Source organism: Lactuca virosa, chromosome 8 (assembly GCF_052849685.1).
Source record: "Lactuca virosa cultivar CGN04683 chromosome 8, Lactuca_virosa_CGN04683_v6, whole genome shotgun sequence".
Lineage (NCBI taxonomy): Eukaryota > Viridiplantae > Streptophyta > Magnoliopsida > Asterales > Asteraceae > Lactuca > Lactuca virosa.
This window is the reverse complement of record NC_136433.1, coordinates 349,111,788-349,135,516: the sequence shown is the minus strand read 5'-3', so window position 1 is coordinate 349,135,516 and position 23,729 is coordinate 349,111,788. Positions and strand designations below refer to the sequence as shown.

Sequence of the window (23,729 nt, the reverse complement as noted above, 5' to 3'; positions counted from 1 at the left end):
GTGTTTTAATTTAGTTACTTGTTTGAAATACAAAGTAAAGGACATTTATGGTGGGCATATTGGAATAGCAATGAGCTTTGAGCGCCAGCCACCAAGGCAATGTACAAAAAAAAAAAAAAAATAATAAAAATAACAAAAAGACCTTGGGCATACCGGATAAATCTGGAAAGTCACCAACTTTAGAAGAACACACCACCTCGAGTAGATAAGAATTGAAAATATGCTGGCTATGGGGTTCGAACCCATGCGCACTTATGTGCAGAAGATCTTAAGTCTTCCCCCTTAACCTCTCGGGCAAACCAGCTGTTTTGACTTTATTCTATATAAATGATACTTAACACCACTATGTATTTTGGGCTTAAAGTGTTTGTACGTTTGCTCAAAAGGCTTCTGGGTTTTGGCAAGTATTCATTGAGGGTTCTGGAGTCTGGACAAATCGTTTACTCAATCGTCAATCCTTACTATATTAATTTGTAGTGTTGGTGGAAGTTTCTACCATAGGTCATAGTTGCAGTTGCAACATAATGAAATTTTTCATCTTTAATTATTTAGAACTACTTTAAATAATGTTTCCACTTTTTATTTTTAAAATTTTACTTTAACCATCTCCATTTTAAATATTTTATAAGAAGTCATTTTCCATTTATCTATTTTTACAATGTTATTTTAATCATTTTTACTTTGAACTTTTAAAATATCACTTTTATCCGATCTATTTTGTAATTTTTCCAGTCCTGTAGTCGTTCATTAATTAAAAAAAACTAATTTTTTACATGCATATTTTTATGTATGTTTCGGTATAAATTTGAGATTGTCAACATTTCGACATAAATTTAAAAAATTATGTTCGTTAATTAAAAAAATTAACTGTTTTTTTGTACGTGTCGGTATAAATTCGAATTTGTCTACGTTTTGATGTAGTTTTGTTTACGTTTTCATACTTATTTTTACATACGTGTGTAGTGAATTATGAGCATTTGATTTGACATGTGGAATTTTAAAGAACACAACGAACATGGTGATTTGGGTGAATAAGAGATGTATTTGATTATGAAAGGTGTTACAAAAAGGAGTACGAGATCTTGACTAATAAGTAACACACACTTCACACTCATAAGTTTTGTAATATTCGAGAATTTAGTATGTTTCCTTTAACCCCCTTAATGAAAAAAATTATGTCATTATAGTCCCTAACTAGTACGTGGGGCATACTCTATGAGTACGCTTAGCGTACTAGCCCGTTTCTGGATCACACATGTACCCACGTACGACGGGCATACATGGGAGTACGCACGGCGTACGCAAAGCAGGGACAAACCCTAATTTTAGGGTTTGTGCCCTATTTAAGCAACTTATACCACCCTCGGACATTCTATTGATCAGCCTCCATCACTCTCTACCCTGAAAACGAAACCCTAAGTATCATTTGTGATTTTTGAGCTTGAAAGTGAGTTTTGGTGGTGTTTTTGGTGAAGTAGAAGAAGAACACTTTGAGGTTGTTTAGGAGTGGCTTGAGCTTGTAGATCCAGAGTCATCTTCATCTAAGGAAGTCATTTGAGGTAAAAAGTTCCCATCTTGATGATTCTTTATGCTAGATCCAACTTAGGGTGTTATTTATGCATTTTTAGATCTTTTGAGCTAAAGTTGAGTTTATGGCCTACTCCAAAAGCCATGGGGGTTAGATCTTAACACAGATGAGGTCCCTTGTCCATAAAAAGGCAACCTTTATGAGTTATTTTGGTTTATGTGTGAGTTAGATTCTTTGTTATGGTTATTTTTGAGTTTTGAGTCTTATTAAGTCATGCATGGGAGTAAAGTTGTCATCTTTACGTGTTAAGTCACCTTCTAAAATCAGATCTGATAGTTTGGCATGTTGGCTTCACCAAATAAGTGCTTAATGAGCTGGGTTGGCTGTCTGCGGAGTACGCGGGGCGTACTCAGCTCGTACACTGAGCGTACTGGCCCTGGAAGGAATACGCGAAGCATAAGTCTGAAGTTGTTTGACTTCCTCGGGTTTGGGTGATATTTTGAGCTTTTAGGGTTTAGGCCTTGTTGGGCCATTGGACTTTTGACTTTAGGTCATGGATAGACTATGGACTTTCTTGGGATTAGGTCCATGATGATTTTTGGTCCAATTTGGAAGTTGGACCTTATTGGGCCTTAGGATGCCATTTAGGAATTTGGGCCATTTGAGCAAATAGGTTGAGCCTTGGTTTTGGGCCAAGTAAGGGAAAGGGTAAAATGGTCTTTTACCCTGGATATTGGACAAGTAACTTAGATTATTGATTATGGGTTGAGATCCAACTATTAATTGGATATTACTTGATGATGATAGCACGAGGATTTTCTGGACCAGTAGACCGAGATTTTATTTGAGAGATTCAGCAACTAGAAGTGAGTTTCCTCACTGTGTTTGATGTGTCGAAGGCACCAATGCCGACCTATGGGTTATTATGATTAATATGCTAGTTGGTTGCGTGACTCTTGCATGTATGATATCTAATATGTATACTGGGCGGGGACCGATGCCAGACGGGGCCTGATAAGTATATTGCATAATTATTTATCTTTATGATTCTTACATGTGTCTATGTGTTTATTGTTGGATAAGGTGTCTAAGTCCATAACTATATTTGGTATGTACTTGACCCGATTTGGCATGGTCCATTTGGGTTGCATGGCATCGGAACATTTGGATAGACTTTTGTGAGAAGAGGATATTTATGATTTATTAATATATTATAAGTTCTAATATATTAATATGAAATCATATTATTATTTAATTAGTATTGATCAAGAATTAGTTTGAAATTAATTTTGTGATCAAAAGAGACTAATTAAATAAATGGGGATTGATTTGGTAAATCATTCATTCTTATATATAGTGGGCTTGTGATCCATAATCCTTCATGTTGGGCTAAACCCATGTGGTGATCCATGGATACTCCATGGAGGTTAAAACCCATGGATCATGAGGAATGTGGAAAGGCATGAGTTACATGGTGTAACCCTAATGTGCACACTATATAAAGAAGCCCCATTCTAGTAAAATCGGCACTTAAGAGATACAAGTGAGGGCTAGCCGATTTTGGTGCAATAGAATCTTCTCTCAAGTTATTCCAATTGTTGGTGGTGTTGTGTGAAGCATTTGAGGCATCACATTTGGGGTGTCAGGCTCACAAAGTCTTAAGGAATCAAAGCTACAAGAAAGGTATGTCATTCTACTAGTTTTACATTACATATACCCCATGATATGCTAGTTAGGATGGAATCTTGGAAAAAATGAAAGTTTGCATGTATAATAGAGAAAACATAGATCCAAGGTTTCTAGGGTTGCATGCACACCATAGGAGTGTTAGAATGCTCAAAACCCAACATTTCTTTGTATACCGGGCGGGGCCCGATGTCAGACGAGGCCTGATGATTATATTATATGCTATTTATCTTTTGTGATTTTTATGCATGTGCTTATATGTTGTATGTATATCGGGCGAGGCCCGATACCAGGCGGGTCCTAATGACTGAAATATTTGTTCCGAGCGGGGCCCCTTATATGTTTGATATGTACGGTATGTGGTATTTTGGGGAACTCACTAACCTTTGTGCTTACGGTTTTCAGTTTATGTTTCAGGTAGATTTGGTTCGAAGGGGAAGACTGTGACATCCCCACATTCGCGGTCATTTTTAAAAATTTTATTTATGCTTATTTAAAATCAGAGTATCCATTTTAAAGAATAATATTGTGGAATTTGTTCCCAGAAAACATGATGAAGATATTATCAAAGCATTTATGAAGAAATGTATTTTGTTTATATTAAAACATTGGGATGTCATCGTCAATACAGAAACATAAGCATAAACAAACCTTACATTCATTTACACTAATGATTTACATCTCCATTAATCTCTTAGTGTAATGTATATTCGTATCGACACCTATGATACAAATAAAACGAGTGGACCAGGTTGGGAAACCTAGTAAGTACATAGGGTTTTCAACCCACAATAATATAATTGTTATGTTTAATCATCAAACAATTAACCCAACTTCTCATCCCCATTATCTTATTTATTCTTAAGGATCTATCCTAAGAATCATCTATTCTTCATTCATTCATTCCTAAGGATTGTCTTAAGGAATAGGCACGAAGTCCATCGCTGCCAGGGTTTATCCAACAGACACTAAGTCCATAGCCGCCGATGTTATCTATTAGGCACAGCTGCCAATATTATCCTTTAGGCGCAGCTGCCAGGATTATGATGTTCTCTATTAGGCACAGCTGCCAACATTATCCTTTAGCCGTAGCTGCCAGGATTTTTAGAGTACATATGGTGAACACGTAGTTCAAAAACACCTACAGATTGTGGCGCAACTACCAATGTTCATCTATAGGGAACTTGTAACATCCATAAAATTCATAAAAAATTTAAACTTTTTCAAACATCCAAAAACCACCATTTATTACAAATTGTTTTCAAAATAGTTTGTCATCAGAGTAATCCCAGAAATCATAACATAAAATACGAGGAGGTGCACGATCACGCCTTCTCCTTCCTGCAATCATCTGAAGTACCCGAAACAAAATCCACAACTGTAATCCAAAAGCTTAGTGAGTTCCCCCAAAATACCAATACAATAACAACACACATATAATAACAACATACTATGGCCCAATCAACCATCGGGTTGGAATGCCAACATGTTATGGGTCCAGTCAACCTTCGGGTTGGAATACCCCTGGCCCTCAACCATCGGGTTAGAATGCCAACATACTATAGGTCAAATCATCCTCGGGATGGAATACCCTCAGCCCTCAACCATCGGGTTAGAATGCCCCGGCCTGTTGGCTTACGTACAAAGCAGAGAAGCCTCAACCACCAATCAAATATGTGCACATATAACGGGTAATCATATAACTGTCTACATGCAATCAGACAGATCTAACAAGCCACTAAGCATAACATCATCCTATCTACCAGGATACCAATCTAACAGATCATAACAACATAGCAACACGCATAACAAAATATCAATCCGCTGGGCCGGCATTGGTGCCTTTGACCTGCAAGTATAGTGAGGAAAACTCACCTCTCAAGTAGTGTTGAACCGGTAAAATCCAACTCCAAGACTCAGCTCCGGACTCAACAGCCTACAACCACCATATAACCATTCTATCAAAACCTCCAAATACCCAAAAATGCCCTCAAAGTCACACTTGGTCAGCCATGGCCAAAGTCAAAGTCAACAGTCAAGTTCAATTGCCAAGGTCAACAGCCCATGTTAACCCAACTCGTCGAGTGCATCTATCGACTCGTCGAGTTCCTTTAGTAATCAGAAAACAAGAAAAACCCGAACCAACTCGCCGATTTGTTAGAACAACTCAGCGAGTTTCTATAGTATCCAGGAAACGGGAAGACCCGATTCAACTCGCCGAGTTGGCTAGGCAAATCGTCGAGTTCTCCTAGTCTTAAAGCATTCAGCCATTTCCCAAGCGGATCTAGTGCCACATACCATAGATCCGGTCCCTTAGACTGAAATACCACGTAAAGTTGCTAACCTTACGTCCATGCATGGCATCAAGAGGCTAAAACACTATAACCAAGCTTATTAAGGGACTTAGAGCATGAAGGAGGGCCAAGACTTGATAAAGTTGGCGGCTTTAAGTCCATGGAGGCCATGAGATGTTCAGATCTGAAGTCATAGCTTCATAACATGCTCAAATCCCAAAATGGTCCCAAAATGGGCTAATAATGGCCATAAACTTTCAAATGAAGAGATGTAGCAAAGGGATGGTCAAGATATCAACTTTATACCTCAAAATGACTGCAACAACAACGAAAATCCCCGATCTAAAGCCTTCCTCTGAATCAATCCTCTTCAAGCTTCAAGTTCCTTCCAAAAGAGCACCAAAAATCACACTCCAAGCTCACACACACTCAAAATGAGAGATGAGGCACAAATTTGGGTTTCTCTGGTGTGACAACCCGAAATTTCTATTCTGTAAAACCATTCACTTCAATGGAAGTCAAAACTGTTTCTGCTAACTGTTAAGCATTTTGGAGTCAGTCTGAGTGTTTTAAAGTTAGTACTTCAAGAGATAACATGAGAGAGGATACCCTAGGGTTTATTGTGCAACAATAATGTCCCAAAACTCCAAGAGTTTGGAGTTTACAGCCTAAACAAGGTGTTTACGGCCGTAAACCCCATGGGGGTATAAATATGGCACTTAGCCATTTTATTCACTTTTTCACTTTTCAAGAACTAGAAACTCAAATCCTCTCAAGTAGCATCCGAATTTCCTTCTTGATCTTCAACTATGTAAGTGTTTCTCGCCCTAAAAAGTTGATATCTTACTTAATCTAGTGATCTTACGTGATTCCATCCGTGAAATCATTCCGTTTGTGTAGATCTTCAAGTGTTCTTAGTTTCACCAAGAACACACACTAGTGTTCTTGGACTTCTAACACCCTTTCAAGCTTCTACATAGTAAGTACTCTTACCTTGGCTTGTTATAAGGCTTACTACACTTCTAAATCATCTAGAAAACACAAGGAAACACAAGATCAAAGGTGTTTACGGTCCAAGATGTTCTTGGACCGTAAACCCTAATAAAGGGGCCAAAGTGTGCCCTAGTCCCTTACCAAGCCTTGGATACTAGTCTAGATCCATCCTTGATGTGCTTAGGACCTTAAAACATCAAAAAGACCATAAACCATTAGGGTTTACGGCCGTAAACCCAAGGAGAAATGGTCCATGTACAGTAAACTCCACAAAGGAGTGAAATGGTGCCCTAATCACTTCCAAAGGCTTAGACTTGAAGTAGGAATGCTTCTTATGACCTTTAAAGCTTCAAAACACAAAATGGTAGAAGTACCATGAGTTTACAGCTGTAAACTAATGGGTTTACGACCGTAAACTCAATAAGAGTTGATCCCAAAACCGTAAACTCATAAAGTGTTTACCCTTGGACCCCAAACACAATAGCCAAGTCCTACAACCCTTAGATGCAATCCTTAGCACTTATAGCACTTAAATCAAGTGTTTTACATGTCTTAGGATGTCTTAATTTGGTTAATTAGTTGTTTAATTACTAATTGGATACATATATGTGTTATTATATGTTAACTAGGATCCTTGTGTGTGTTCAAGTCTTCACTTGACACTTAGCATCCTATAAACAATCCGTTCATCCAAACCACTCACTACAGGTGAGTTCATACCCCTTAATTAACCTTTTAAATGATTTTAAATGCTTTTATGGGGGGAATACAAGTTGAACTATTATAGTTATTATATTAATCACATATGATTAATAACTACCAAACAAGTGGATTTCTCACTTTTCAAACCTTGTTATCAAACTGTTTTACTTCAAACTGTTTTACTTCAAACTGTTTTACAAACTCTTTTACATATCAAATACTTTTATTAAACTCTTTTAAACTTATAGTTATATAAGTAGGACTGATAGCTCACCTTATTTCCTGTTCCTTGTTTGGTTGTGGACTTAGGGTATTCAGGTTATTTGTCTGAAGGTCGTTTGAATCCTAGTTATATATTATGTATATGTGTATAGATATAAAAGTTCCTTCTTTTAATCAGTTCAATACCTTTGGGTAGCAAAGGTATACACACATGTTCATACATTCAAACAACATTACTAGTAAGCTATAATAGGTATAGTTTAGGGAGATACTAATACTATTACTAGAATAGTGAAACATACAAAGAGTCAGTTCATACATGAGTCAATACCATACAGAGAGAACATAACATACAGATAGAGAATACTATGATGAGAAACAAACAATACCATACAGAGAGAACATACATACTTGCTAGACAGGGAGAGAACACACAATACAACTAGCACATACATATACAAGAACATTACTACAGTTATGTGAGCCACGTAACGGGGGCATGGCATTACCTGTCATGGCCCGTTTTGTATCCAGAATCTCATTAAGTGGGGAGCGTATGAGTTTGTGTATAGATCTATACTTGATTGACTATCCTACACCTTGCTGCTCGCTACAGTGGGACTTGCAAGTCTACAGGTGCCAAACGTCATTTTTACGACGTCTTACATCGTCGTGTTTATAGTCGGTAGCAGGATACAGGCCGATCACATGGTACTTTAAATAACAATTGGTTTAAGGTAGTTAGTACAGCAGTAGTTACTTAATACAACATTTCAGTACTATTTCATTTTCCCATTGCATTCACTTTGTGATATTCACACAATAAACAACAATGTAAAAAAACTATATTTTTGGTAAATGACAGTCAACAACCTACAGTTAAAAGATGGTTCCTATTAAATTCTTATCAATATCTTCATCTCTCTAAACTTACAGTTAAAAGATGCCTCCACGTCGATCGACAAGATGCGATCCTCCCGCACCAACACCTCCTGCTCCTCAAATCGATACAGCAGCTCTTAATGCTGCTGTAGCTGCGGTTGTGGCTACAGCCATGGCACAATATCATTCTTCTGGTTCCACTGGAGGAGGAACCCCTGTTCAATCTACTCTTGGTGAAGCTCCTATGCGCTTGAGAGAGTGCTCCTATAAGGACTTCACTAGCTGCAAGCCTAAGTCCTTTAGAGGGACTGGCGGAGTCATTGCCCTCTCGCAATGGTTCAAGAAGACCGAATCGGTTTTCGAAATCTGCTCCTGCCCAGAAGGGAGCAAGGTCAAGTTCGTTGCTTGCACCTTTGAGGAGAAAGCCCTGACATGGTGGAATAGCCATGTCAAGTCACTATCTCTAATAGTGGCTAATGCTATGGGCTGGGAAACGTTGAAAGACCTCATGATTGAGGAATACTGCCCGAGGGGCGAAATCCAAAAATTGGAGGAAGAACTGTGGAGCCTAACCATGAAAGGCTCCGACATTGTGACCTATACCGCCAGGTTCTGTGAGCTGGTGGCCCTCTGTCCCAATATGGTTCATACAGAGGGAAAGAAGATTGAAAGATACATATGGGGGCTGGTGCCTCCATTCCAGGGAAATGTTTTGGCTTCAAACCCCACTACATTCGATAGTGCCAAGCGATTGGCACAGCGGCTTATAGACCATGGGGTTCGTACCCCGGTCGCAACAACAACCCTGGCCATCTCAAAACCCGCCAGAACCGCTGATTCCAAGCGGAAGTTCTGGGATGACAAAAAGAAGAAGAAGGCTGCTAAAAAGCAGCAGATCGTGGCAGTTCATGCTACGATAGCACCTGCCACTGTTGCTGCTCCGGTAAAGCAGTACGCTGGAAGTTTGCCTAGGTGCAACCAGTGCAACTTCCACCACACAGGAGCCTGCCGGGAAATACAGTGTTCGAACTGCAACAGGAAGGGGCACACTGCCCGTTTCTACAAAGCTCCTACTAGACCACTCAACCAAGTCCCCGGCGCAGGAGTGGGCCAAGCTTGCTACGGTTGTGGCGAGGTGGGCCACTACTGTTGGATAAGGTGTCTAAGTCCATAACTTATTTGGTATATACTTGACCCGACCCGGCATGGTCCATTTGGGTTGCACTTCACCCAAACTGTTTATGGATAATTTTATGAGAATTGTATACTTACGATTTATTAATATATTATAAGTTATAATATATTAATATAAAGTCATGTTATTTAATTAGTTTTAATCTTGAATTAATTATGAATTGATTTAGTGATTAAAAGGAAGACTAATTAAATCATGGGCTATTGTATTTATATGGTGTGGGCTAATGCTCATTTGTTAATGGGCTAAGCTTATATGGAAGTCCATGGATGATCCATGGAGCTTTTAACCCATGGATCCTTGGAAGAGGAAAAGACATGGGTTATTAGGGTTTCACCCTAACCATGTACACTATATAAACAAGCTTATGTTGCATGAAAAAGACACTAATGTGTGTGTAAGTGTGGTGGCCAAAATCAAGAGTTAGTATACTCTCTCATACATTTTCCAAGTTTGTGGTGATTTGTGATTTCCATTTGAGGCATTCACATTATTGGTGCTTGGCTCTCAAACTCCAAGGAATCAACAATCAACAAAAGGTATGTAACTCATCTAGTTCTTTTATGTTTAAAAGTACCCCATGCCATGCTAGATAGGTTCTAAACCTTGGAAAATATTATTTTGCATGTATCTTAGACAAACATAGATCCAAGGTTTAATAGGGTTGCATGTACACTTAGGAAGTGTTAGAATGCTCAAAACCCAACAGTGGTATCAGAGCCTAGGCTTGTTTGTTTGATACTTGATGCAAAATAGTGATAAAAAGTCGATTTTTTGCTGTCTGACTGATGAACTCGCCGAGTCCATGGGGGGACTCGCCGAGTTCATGAGTAAACTCATCCTACTCGGCGAGTAGGTTCGTGCACTCGGCGAGTAGGAGCCTCAGAATGCAGATTTTCGACTTTTGCTGCTGGAAATGGACTAAAAACATTACCCTAAACTGTTTTGGTGTTTTAAAACTTGTTTTAGTTGGTGTAATGGTAGTTCTAATCCATTTACAATAGCTTATATCAAAATTTCATGCTTTGTATGTGTTCATATAATTCTTGAAACTTTGATGATCATGTTCATGTTCTTATGAATTTAGAAGATGATAGGAATTATTTGCTGAATTGTTTAGGATTAATTCTTGATCATTTATGTGTTTTAATGGAGTCCATAATTTGTCCTCAAGTTATGGATATCCAAAGGTCACTTCTTTTAAACACACACTTAAAACACATAAGTTACATGGAAATGAAGAGTCTTCATTTTTATGAACCTTTAATTCATAAGTTATGAAATGAAAAATTTTGGAGAGTCACAAAACTTGCCCTCAAGTTTTGGAATTTGTAAAGTTTCACACACTTTAATAAACTTTAATTCCAAACCCTTAGAGTTTTAAAAGTTAAAATTCAACCCTTATACTATTTATAACATTAATGGTTAATTATTATATATATGTATAAGATCAAGTCGTTTTACCGTTAGTAGGCCTCATTCACAAAGCCGGTCTATAATGGGGGTATAAGGTTGTTGCCTATAAAATGGCAACTTAATGGGTGTCCATTCTCACCCACCGCTTCCTTGATCGGTGGAGGGTCGTTAGCCGAACGGGTAGGACAATGACTTTAAATTCTCATTAAAAGTATAATGAATATTATAAAGTAACTAAACCTTTTATAAATTCCCAATCTTAGTTACTTTAGGAAAAATGTGAACTTGGTGCTAGTCCATGGAATTCACACTTTGTACCTTACCAAGTCGTTGGTGGAGCGTGTGTGGTTAACCGGCACACTAACTTGGACTAGTAAGGATCACGAAGGGTGACTTAATGTTTATCATAGATCGGTGGAGCGTGTGTGGTTAACCGGCACATCGATTAGGTGATAATATTAAGGGTACCTAGTGAGTTTGCATGGTTATTCACACCTTGTTTTGTGATCCTCGGCATCCCAGTCACAAAACTTGAGAGGGCACAATCGAGATTGAAACATGCCATTGAAAAGTTCAATGAATCTCAAAAGATCTAGGAGTTTCAAATCCAATTAAACCCTAATAAATTATTTCGTTTTTCATGGTGGAAATTGGTGAATCGTCATTCACCTACCTTCAAATATTTTATAGCTTGGATTACGGCATCCCTCTTCCAAGTTATAAAATATTGTGTTGGGTCCTAGCCTTAATATTTCATATTGGGTGTTATATTAAGGACTTGAATCAACTAACTTGATTTTCTCCCATTGTAGATGTCTGGTTCAGACAACTATGATCTTCCCAAATCGCTTGGAACAAGCTTTCCTCTTGAAGATGATGTCCCTCAACATCATGCTTCACTCCCTCCACCTCCTCCATTTATTCTCCCTGACCCACAAGCCCGAAGACTTGAAAGGTTCAAGGTCACTCAAGCTCTACTAGAAATGAAACATAAAGATGGAAGACCTGTGTGCACTCATGTCTTAGGAATGAAGTCACACATTGACAAGTTGAGAATGTTGGGTGCTGTTATTTCAAGGAATTTCGCTGTTGACTGGGTTCTTCAGTCACTTCTTGAATCGTATGGTGAGTTTATTAAAGACTACCATATGACAGATCCTGACATAACCCTAATAGATCTTTCTTATTTGCTTCTTGCTGCTGAATCAGCAATGATTTGGCGCAATGGTCAAGCAAATATTGATGGAAGGTCTAATTCTCAAACTTCCATGGACATGGACAATGGTAACATTGGAAGTCCAGAAAAGCTTTCTCTTCCCAATGAAAAGGGATCGGCCTTGGTCAACCCGGTTGACCAAAAGGTAAAGGGAAAGGCTAAGTCTGTGATTGTCTCATGTACCATTCCCAAAGAGTCTATATGTTTTTATTGTCATGAGAAGGGACATTGGAAGCGAAGCTGCCCTGAATACCTGAAATGTTTGAAAGCAAGTAGAGACAAAATGTTTTGACTCGGCTTCAGGTAAGTCCACTATCTAACTTTGTTAAAATTCCTAATTGTTGATTCTTATTATATGATGTGACTAGGTTGCATCTTGATGTTTAGCAGGATCGAGCAAAAGGAAGGTTAAAATAAGAGTGTGCTGAATCTAATCACGAAGATGGATTTCTATCGCATGGTTCGAGGATCGGATTTTTGAGCTACTACATAAAAGTTATGATAGATTGCTAGGAAATATGTAATATCATAGTTTTCATTTGAAGATGCATTGTAAGGAATATTTTTCCGCATTTTATAAAGAAATAAAAGTTTTGTTTAGTTTATTTTATATTATATCCCCTTACAATGGCATTTATGGAAAATTGATGTTTGTATGTTTCTAGCAATATTGGAAATATGAGTTTGATTCTCTCATATGTGGTAGTGTCTGAATTTACCAAATGAGGAAAGGTTCTCATCACCCAAGCTTCAGTTAGACAGAAACTTGGAAGCATACAAGTTGTATTGTATGATGGATGAGAATTTTCATCTTTGTAAAAATTAAGACTAATTCATTGATTACATGCATATGTGAGTCAATTGAAGGACTAAGGAATTAGGTACACTGGGTGTGTGCTGGTCAAGGTCCACCACAAAGATCAATTCGTCATGATTTACTAGAGAGTAGTAAATATGGTTATACTTATAAGGTTAAGTATAATTCTGTAACATTGGAAAAGTTTCAATGTATGGCAGAACGGATGAGATGAATCAAATTTGGCAGAAAGATAAAAGTTTCTCAAATCTGAAAAGATGGGAGAGTACTTTAGTATCATGTTTTTTATGATCATCTTAATGATTATGAAACCATATCACAAATTCATACTCTAAGGACATCTTAGTGCATTGTTATGACTAAGATGAGGGGTCATGAATTGTTGGAATGGTTAAAATCAAGAAGATGGATCATACATGTTTTTATGATCATCTTAATGATTATGAAACCATATCACAAATTCATACTCTAAGGACATCTTAGTGCATTGTTATGACTAAGATGAGGGGTCATGAATTGTTGGAATGGTTAAAATCAAGAAGATGGATCATACTTCGTTCCAAAACAACTCTTAGAGTCATAATCCAAGATTGTAACATTGAGTGACATAAAGTAAGGTTTAAAACACTTATCAAATGTAGTGTAAAATGTTTTCTACTCCTGTACATTTGAAATTGGTAAGTTGTGATGTCTTGGATAAGACAAAGACCAACTAAGACCAATTGTGTGAAGTGTTTATCTTGATAAGAATCTGCACTATCCCTTGAATATTTGTTTTGTCAAGGAATGGTTCTTGACTAGGGAAACTTATATGTCAAGAGGACAGTGGGAGTCTTAAAGATCCTGAAAGGATTTCAAGATTTAATCAAGAGTAAAACCTGAGTTTTATCACTAGCACACGACTTAAGGTTTGAAACCTATTAAGTTGACATAATTCTTGTTTCTGTGTCTGTTCCTATTAAGTTGTCTATGCATATGAGTTTTGTTAGTTCTAAACTGTGTGCATAACAGCTTGGAAGCATTGGTGGGCCTTGTGCTACCAGGTGACAAGAAATTAAGATTGAACAAGTTCAATCCATGTAAGGCTAATTTGTCACTAACCTTGTCTTGTGATTATGGTTTTGACAAATTCACATGGATAGAAACTCATACACCATAAAATCTAAGTGGCATAAGGTTTCTCTTCGATTCATGAAAATGATGGTGAGGAAATGCTTTCACTAAGAAGATTTTAAGTAGATAGCAATTGTGATGTTTGCATTCTCAAAGTCGTTAGTGGAGCGTGTGTGGTTAACCGGCACACTAACATGGACTTGTGAGAAATGGCAAAGGTCTAAACAATTAAGACTATGATTACGACATCCCTTTTCATAGTTCTGGAAATTGTTTAGACACACATGTGAGCTATCTAAGAAAGGGTGTACGAATCTAAATTTCAGAAGTCCAGCTGATTTCTGGAAATATGTCAGAGCTAGTGGGAGCATAAGTGTTATGCTGATAATCATCATGTTAGTGGGAGCATGATTATTATGTTTAGTGTTGCAAGTTAGCAATGTTAATTATAGAAAAACAAAAGTTTCAATTCGTAATGTTGTAGGGGTTGAAAAAGTTGTTTTGCTATAATTAAGGGAGAGGAAATTATACTTCATTTCAATTCTAAAAGCTTAGATTGAGTTTTTAATCATCCTTAGTCAAGGATATATATATGAATTTTATGTTGGAATGGTTCAACATAAGGAAATTCTATATTGCGTTCTCAAATTCGATTATGATTACGGCATCCCTCTTCATAGTCGATTTTTGAAAACATGGCAAATAAAAAATATTGTAGCAAAAGACTGATCTAGTATCAGGTCTTTATGTGAGACATCATGAATCGTGTCCCATATGCTTCGGATATAGGATCGGTCACATGTGCTATAATATTCATCCGTTCTAAATTTTTTCAAAATGCTTAGAGCATTAAGAGGGAAAAAGGAATAGAACCAGATATGACTAAAATGATTAAGCAATTGTCGAGGACAATCTAAGGTTCACCAAAGATTGGTTGCTCAGGGACAGTTGGAAGTATGATGTAAATTGTTGGAAAGGACCATATTGACATATTCTGAAAAGAGGTGACTCTTGTTCGGAAGTGATAGTCGAAATGGGACTATGGAAATGTCTCCATAGGTGGAAGTTGTTCAATCTGTGTAAGATTAGAAAACCTTAGTGCAAGAAGGATGTTCAAAGCAATGTACCTTGAATATGAGAGTTCGTTTCCATAGAGTTGATCTCCTTTGGAATCCTCTGTAATGACTGATGACAAGGTTTTGGTGACCTTGTGCATAATCATTACGAGAGGATCAGTGCATATAAGTTTAAAATCTAACAGTTTTTTGGTAAATGGTAGGAATTAGGAATTCTTACATTTACAATAAGGATTTGGGATTGTGAAATGAGCATCATTGGAATCATGTTCAATTGATCTAATTCACAAAGTAAAGATCATAGACAAACATAGTGTGCATACTTGGAGTATGGCATAACTATTGTTTAGAAAAACAAAGTGTACATGCTAGGAGCATGGGACGACTGTTGTTTTTGTTCAAGTATTAAGTTGATTATTTGAAACATTATACAATGAATAATGTGTAATCAATATGGTGATAAATAAAAGGTGGTTTTATTTATATTCAAAAGGATTCTGAGACCATATTGGATTCGATTATTATTGTGTTTCACTTTGCATGTTTTGACTTCCATAATAACTAGGTTATTCTTTCCGAATGATTAAGTTATTCAAACCATCCACAGTCGGTCGTATGTTGGAAGTAGATATGAATCAAGACTGTCATGAGTTGGTTGTAGAGGTCTAAGATGTTGGACATGGCTACAACACTCATGAGTGCTCATAAGTTATGAGTATTGGATTCAACCCACGCTCACTTGCATCACTTCATGGAATTTATCTCGAGTGATCGTGAGACGGTAATATCATATAAGTCTTCAAACCTAGAGATATGAGTTGTTACCTATGAGTTGGTTGTGCATTGATTGCACGTAAACGCATCAGTAACTTGATGTTATAAAACGTGCCTTTGTGTATAATTCAACAAGTAGTAGAAACAAGTATATGAGTCGAAGTTTATCTGTTCCTTCTAGTCCTTGGAGGATTAGAAGCGATATCTGGGCCCCTCGATGATTTTGTTTTGACCTATGTACCGGGCCCGGTCAGAACCTAAGTGATGTGTTCAATTTAGTTCTTTGTCAAACAAATCGCAAAATCAGGAAACAAACTGCTGGACAATAAGTACGACGTTGTTCCATGTATTTGTCCGGCTGATATCATGAGAACAGAGGATTATATGATCACTTATCTAAAATGGCGCTTCATAGTTCAACAGAGTTTTCGAGAGCTACGATTGCTGGTTGGTTCCTGAAGTAACATACGCAAATACAGTTATTAGACTTATCCAAGTGGGAGACTGTTGGATAAGGTGTCTAAGTCCATAACTTATTTGGTATATACTTGACCCGACCCGGCATGGTCCATTTGGGTTGCACTTCACCCAAACTGTTTATGGATAATTTTATGAGAATTGTATACTTACGATTTATTAATATATTATAAGTTATAATATATTAATATAAAGTCATGTTATTTAATTAGTTTTAATCTTGAATTAATTATGAATTGATTTAGTGATTAAAAGGAAGACTAATTAAATCATGGGCTATTGTATTTATATGGTGTGGGCTAATGCTCATTTGTTAATGGGCTAAGCTTATATGGAAGTCCATGGATGATCCATGGAGCTTTTAACCCATGGATCCTTGGAAGAGGAAAAGACATGGGTTATTAGGGTTTCACCCTAACCATGTACACTATATAAACAAGCTTATGTTGCATGAAAAAGACACTAATATGTGTGTAAGTGTGGTGGCCAAAATCAAGAGTTAGTATACTCTCTCATACATTTTCCAAGTTTGTGGTGATTTGTGATTTCCATTTGAGGCATTCATATTATTGGTGCTTGGCTCTCAAACTCCAAGGAATCAACAATCAACAAAAGGTATGTAACTCATCTAGTTCTTTTATGTTTAAAAGTACCCCATGCCATGCTAGATAGGTTATAAACCTTGGAAAATATTATTTTGCATGTATCTTAGACAAACATAGATCCAAGGTTTAATAGGGTTGCATGTACACTTACGAAGTGTTAGAATGCTCAAAACCCAACAACTACAAGAGGGACTGCCCTAAGGCAGGGAATGCCGGTAGAGTGGGAAGAGTTCTGGCCATAGGCCACGAGGAAGCGATTGCCGACCCCATAGTGGTCATGGGTACGTTTCTCCTCGATAACTCTTATGCATGCATACTGTTTGATAGTGGAGCGGAGAGGAGCTTCGTGAACCAAAAATTTGCTCATTTACTTAAGCAAAAATCACGAGCACTTAAAGAACCGTTCACTGTAGAAATGGCTAATGGAAAGACGGAGAGCACTACAAGTATATTCATAGGGTGTACCCTAACTCTAGATAGCCATTCATTTTCGATCGACCTCATGCCGGTCTCAATTAAAAGTTTCGACGTCATTATCGGCATGGATTGGTTGAGTCTTCATCGTGCCGACATCATGTGTTACGAAAAGGCTGTACGCCTTAATCTGTCGTCTGGCGAAACTCTAGTAGTATATGACGACAAACCCGGCACGAACCTTCGTATCATCTCGAGCATTCAAGCTCAGAAATTCTTGCGAAAGGAATGTCGCGCATTCCTTGCTCATGTGGTCGATTTGAGCCAAGAAACGAAAGACATTCAGAACATTCCCATAGTACGCGACTTTTCCGACATCTTTCCAGAAGAACTCCCAGGATTACCCCCGCAACGACAAGTCGAGTTCAGAATCGACTTGGTTCCAGGGGCTACCCCTGTAGCCAAATCGCCCTATCGTCTAGCACCTGTAGAGATGCAAGAACTGTCATGTCAACTTAACGAACTGCTCAGCAAGGGCTTTATAAGACCAAGCTTCTCACCCTGGGGAGCTCCAGTCTTGTTCGTCAAAAAGAAAGACGTATCGTTCCGTATGTGCATCGACTACAGGGAGCTCAACAAACTAACCGTCAAAAATTGTTACCCTCTGCCTCGTATTGACGATTTATTTGACCAAATTCAAGGGGCGAACTTCTTTTCAAAAATCGACTTAAGATCCGGATATCACCAACTACGAGTGCTAGGGGAGGATGTTCCGAAGACAGCCTTCTGAACTCGTTATGGGCATTACGAATTTGTAGTGATGCCGTTCGGATTAACAAATGCGCCCGCAGTATTCATGGATTTAATGAATAGGGTGTTTCGTCCTTACTTGAATCAGTTCGTCATCGTCTTCATCGATGACATACTTATCTACTCTCGTAGTAAGGAGGAACATAGTCAACATCTGCGACTAGTCTTAGAAATGTTACGATTGGAGAAGCTCTATGCGAAGTTCTCAAAATGCGAATTTTGGATCCGAAGAGTCGAATTCTTAGGGCACGTGGTTAGCGAAGAAGGAATACACGTGGACCCTTCCAAAATCAAAGCCATTGAGAGCTGGTCCCGAAGACGCCTACAGAAATTCGTCAATTTCTAGGCCTCGCTGGCTACTATCGCAGGTTCATTCAGAACTTCTCCCGCATTGCGAAACCTCTTACAACACTTACCTAGAAGGGCGTGGCCTTTGACTGGGAAGAGAAGCAGGAAAGAGCGTTCCAAACGCTCAAACGAGCCTTGTGCACCGCACCAATACTATCCCTCCCCGAAGGGATAGAAGACTTCGTTGTCTATTGCGATGCGTCAAACCAAGGGCTCGGATGTGTTCTGATGCAGCGAGGTAAGGTCATCGCCTATGCCTCGAGACAGCTGAAAACACATGAGGTAAATTACACTACCCACGATCTTGAGGTAGGAGCAGTTGTGTTTGCTCTGAAGATCTGGAGACACTACCTGTACGGAACAAAAAGCACTATCTTTACAGACCACAAAAGCCTACAACATATATTCGACCAGAAGGAGCTCAACATGAGACAACGACGGTGGGTCGAGCTACTCAGTGACTACCAATGCGAAATTCGTTATCATCCGGGTAAAGCCAACGTAGTAGCTGACGCCCTAAGTCGGAAAGAATACTCTGGTCGTAGGGTCAAATCATTGACCATGACTATCCATTCACACCTGTCCACACAAATTAAGGAGACTCAGCTCGATGCTTTGAAACGTGAAATTTAATGGGTTTTATGTACAACAAATAAACTAGAAAACAATTCCTAAGTTCACATGCAACCTACTTTGGATCTATGTTTTAACTATTGAACATACAACTTTGAATTGCAAAACAAGAACCCTAGAGGAGAGAGGCTAATTTCGAAATTAACAAACTAGGGTTTAGGGTTTACATACCTTTCAATTGTTATAGCAAACAATTGATATTCCCTTGGTCTTGATCTTGATCTTCTTGGAAGCTTTAGCACCACAAGTGTAATGCCTCTAATGGAATCACACCCAAACTAGCAAGAAGGAAAGTAGAAGAGAGAGGGGAGAGGGAGTATGCAAAATCTCGGCCTTAGGGTTTCTTCAAAAGAAAGAGTGACCAAAAACATGAACCAGGAGGCTCCTTATATAGCTGAGGGATCTAGGGTTTAAGGGAAACCCTAGTTATCCTTTGCTTAGGGCCTAAGCAAACCCAAGGGCCTTATCCAAGCCCCTATGGACGAAATTATTAGGGTTTCCCCTAAAGATTTCGTCCACCCTCTTCCAAGGGGGTTCTAGAGCCTTCCATTCAACTATTAGATAATTGCAAACTAGTCCCTGTACCTTATAATTAATTCTTTTAACCCCAAAATCAATTCTGATTAATTTCTGGCTAACAATTAATTAAACATAATGATTTCTAATTAATATATTAATCCATTAACATATTAATAAATCATTTATATATATATTAATTTATTAATCTTATAAATTAATATCTCTCCTTTCATAATTTCCTTGTCCAGTTGCTAGGTCGAGGGCAACCCAAAAGGACTGTGCTACTATCAATTCAAGTACATACCAATTATAGTTATGGGCTTAGACACCTAATCCAACAAAATTGTGGCGGGTGAATCCCTTAGAGGGATGGATAAGAACTTGGAGGTCAAGGGTGGCGGAGCTTATTATCTCATGGATCGAATCTGGACACCGAAACACGGTGGTTTCAGAGACTTGGTCATGAACGAGGCGCACAACACTCGTTATTCCGTCCACCCAGGTTCAGATAAGATGTATCTGGATCTTAAAAAGCTATACTGGTGGCCTAACATGAAAGCAGAGATTGCTACCTTCGTGAGTAAATGCCTTACTTGCGCCAAGGTCAAGGTCGAATACCAGAAACCCTCCGGTCTTCTACAACAGCCGGAGGTACCGGAATGGAAGTGGGAGCAGATCACTATGGACTTCATAACCAAGTTGTTCTAGAGCCTTCCATTCAACTATTAGATAATTGCAAACTAGTCCCTGTACCTTATAATTAATTCTTTTAACCCCAAAATCAATTCTGATTAATTTCTGGCTAACAATTAATTAAACATAATGATTTCTAATTAATATATTAATCCATTAACATATTAATAAATCATTTATATATATATATATATATATATATATATATATATATATTAATTTATTAATCTTATAAATTAATATCTCTCCTTTCATAATTTCCTTGTCCAGTTGCTAGGTTGAGGGCAACCCAAAAGGACTGTGTTGCTATCAATTCAAGTACATACCAATTATAGTTATGGGCTTAGACACCTAATCCAACAGTCTCCCACTTGGATAAGTCTGTAATTATAATTGCTAGTATGCCTTCTAATTTTGACCAGCAAATTGTAGCTTCCAAAAGCTGCTGCCGAACTCTGACCCAGTCAGTTACGTGTCCTAAGATAAGTGATCATATAATCCTTCGTTCTGCTAGATATCCCTAGACATAAGACATGGAATGTAATCAATCTCTTTGTCCAGAATCTATGTTTCCCGATTCCTGATTTGTGATGATGTAGGACTTCTAATTGAACACATCAATTTAGTCCTGGCTGGGCCCAGCACATAAGTCAACACCAAATCATCGAGGGGCCCACAGATATCGCTTTTTCTGTTAGGGCAAAAGGAGCAAATAAACGTTGACTCATATGCTTGTATCTTTTACTCATCAAATTATGCATGACAATACGTTTTATAACACCAAGTTACTGATGCGTTTTCGTATCACCAATGCATGACCGACTTGTAAATCACAACTCATATATCTTCATTTCAAGATTATAAGATATTATCGTCTCAGTATTACTCGTGATGAATTCCATGAAGTAATACTCTGAGCGAGGGTTTATCCAATACTCAAATCTCAATTTCTGAGTACTCATGAATGTTGCAGCAATTCTATTGCCATGTCTATCCTTAGACAATCTGCAATCCAATTTATGACAGTCTTAATTCACTACTTACTTCCAAAAGTACGATCGACTGTGGAGTTTGAATAATCTAATTATTCAGGAAGTAAAACATGCAAAATATGAAATACAATAATAAACAATTGACAAAAGGTAGTAGCCAAACTTATAAATAATACTTTATTATTTAATGACCAAAAGTCAACTACATTTACTTTGTTACAAGTTTCAAAACTAATCTAACTACTAAAACTAATATCATCTTTCAGTCCTATGCTTCGAGCATGCTGAATATGCTTAGCCCTACTCAGACCCTTTGTGAGAGGATCTGCTGGATTATCTTCAGATGACACCCTCTTTACTATAAGATGGCCTTCTTCTACTCTATGTCTGATGAAATGGTACTTTCTGTCGATATGTCTGGTCTTACCATGATCTCTCGGTTCCTTTGTCAAGGCAACCGCTCCTTCATTATCGCAGAACAGTTCCATAGGCTCCTGGATGGTTGGAACAACTCCGAGATCCCCGATGAAGTTCCTCAACCAAGCTGCTTCTTTCGATGCTTCACTTGCTGCTATGTACTCTGATTCACAAGTAGAATCAGCCACCGTATTTTGCTTGGAACTCTTCCAAGTAACTGCTCCTCCATTCAGTAAAAACACCCAGCCCGACTGAGAACGGAAGTTATCTCTATCCGTCTGAAAGCTGGCATCACTGTAACCATCTACTCTCAAAGTGTCACTGCCACCAAGCACAAGGACCCAGTCCTTTGTCCTTCGCAAATACTTGAGTATATTCTTAACTGCTATCCAATGAGTTCTACCTGGGTTTCCCTGATAGCGACTGACCATGCTCAAAGCAAATGCCACATCAGGACGAGTACATGTCATAGCGTACATGATCGATCCGACAGCGGAAGCATAAGGTACACGACTCATGTCATCTATTTCAACATCTGTACTCGGGCATTGAGTCTTACTCAATTTGGTATTGCTCTGGATAGGTAGCTCTCCCTTCTTGGAATTTTCCATACTAAACCTCTTTAGTACCTTATCCAAGTATGTGCTCTGACTATGTCCAATTAGTCTCTTCTTTCTATCTCTCAATATTCTAATCCCAAGAATATAGGCAGCTTCTCCAAGGTCTTTCATGGCAAAACACTTTCCAAGCCAAGACTTAACTTCTTTCAAGGTTGGAACGTCGTTACCAATGAGTAATATGTCATCGACATACAACACCAGAAAAGTTACTATACTCCCACTAGCCTTGATATACACACAGAACTCATCTTCACTTCTAGAGAAACCAAACTCTTTGACTTTCTCATGGAAGCAAAGATTCCAACTGCGAGATGCTTGTTTCAATCCATAAATGGATTTCTCAAGCTTGCACACTCTATTGGGGAACTTTGCATCAACAAAACCCTCTGGCTGACTCATGTAAACATCTTCAGCCAACTTCCCATTAAGGAAAGCAGTTTTGACATCCATCTGCCAGATTTCATAATCATGAAAGGCAGCTATGGCGAGCAATATCCTAATAGATTTAATCTTAGCCACTGGCGAGAAGGTCTCATCATAGTCAACCCCTGGGGTTTGAGTGAAACCTTTTGCAACCAGTCGAGCCTTGAATGTGTGCACATTTCCATCCATGTCTGTCTTCTTCTTGAAGATCCATTTGCACCCAACTGTCTTACGACCTGGTGCACTGTCAACCAAATTCCAAACTTGGTTGTCATACATGGACTTAATCTCGTTGTCCATTGCCTCTTTCCACTTGGAAGCCTCTGGGCCTGCCATTGCTTCCTTATAAGTGACTGGTTCATCTAAGTTTACCAGTGTTCTGTCACTTATGAATGTATCACCATCTGAAGTAATATGAAAACCATACAACTCAGGTGGCACACTCACCCTAGTGGATCTTCTAAGAGGTAATGAGTTATCGATTGGTTCAACAGGAACTGTTTCCTCTGGTTGAGTGCTAGTGTCATCTAAGGTTCCTTCGTTGGCTGACTCTTGAATTTCTTCAAGGTCAATAGTGCTCCCACTGTCCTCTTTGAATATGAGCTCTCTTTCAAGAAAGACTCCTCTTCGTGCTACAAAGACCACGTTCTCACTAGGCCTGTAGAACAAATATCCAAAAGACTACTTTGGGTAACCAATGAAAACACATTTCTCACTTCTAGCTGCTAGCTTGTCGTGAGTCTCTCGTCTTACGAAAGCTTCACAACCCCAGACTTTAATATGTGTTAACGAGGGAACTTTCCCTGTCCACATTTCGTGAGGTGTTTTGGCAACCTTCTTTGTAGGGACAAGATTGAGGATGTG

General features: G+C 38.4%; 1 non-coding gene across 1 annotated transcript; it reads right to left on the bottom strand.

Moving 5' to 3' along the window:
* Window positions 1-221: 221 nt before the first annotated feature.
* On the bottom strand, window positions 222-304 carry TRNAL-UAA (transfer RNA leucine (anticodon UAA)). Its single transcript has one exon. It is a non-coding gene; the product is annotated as a tRNA-Leu (tRNA).
* Between the last annotated feature and the right edge of the window lie 23,425 nt (window positions 305-23,729).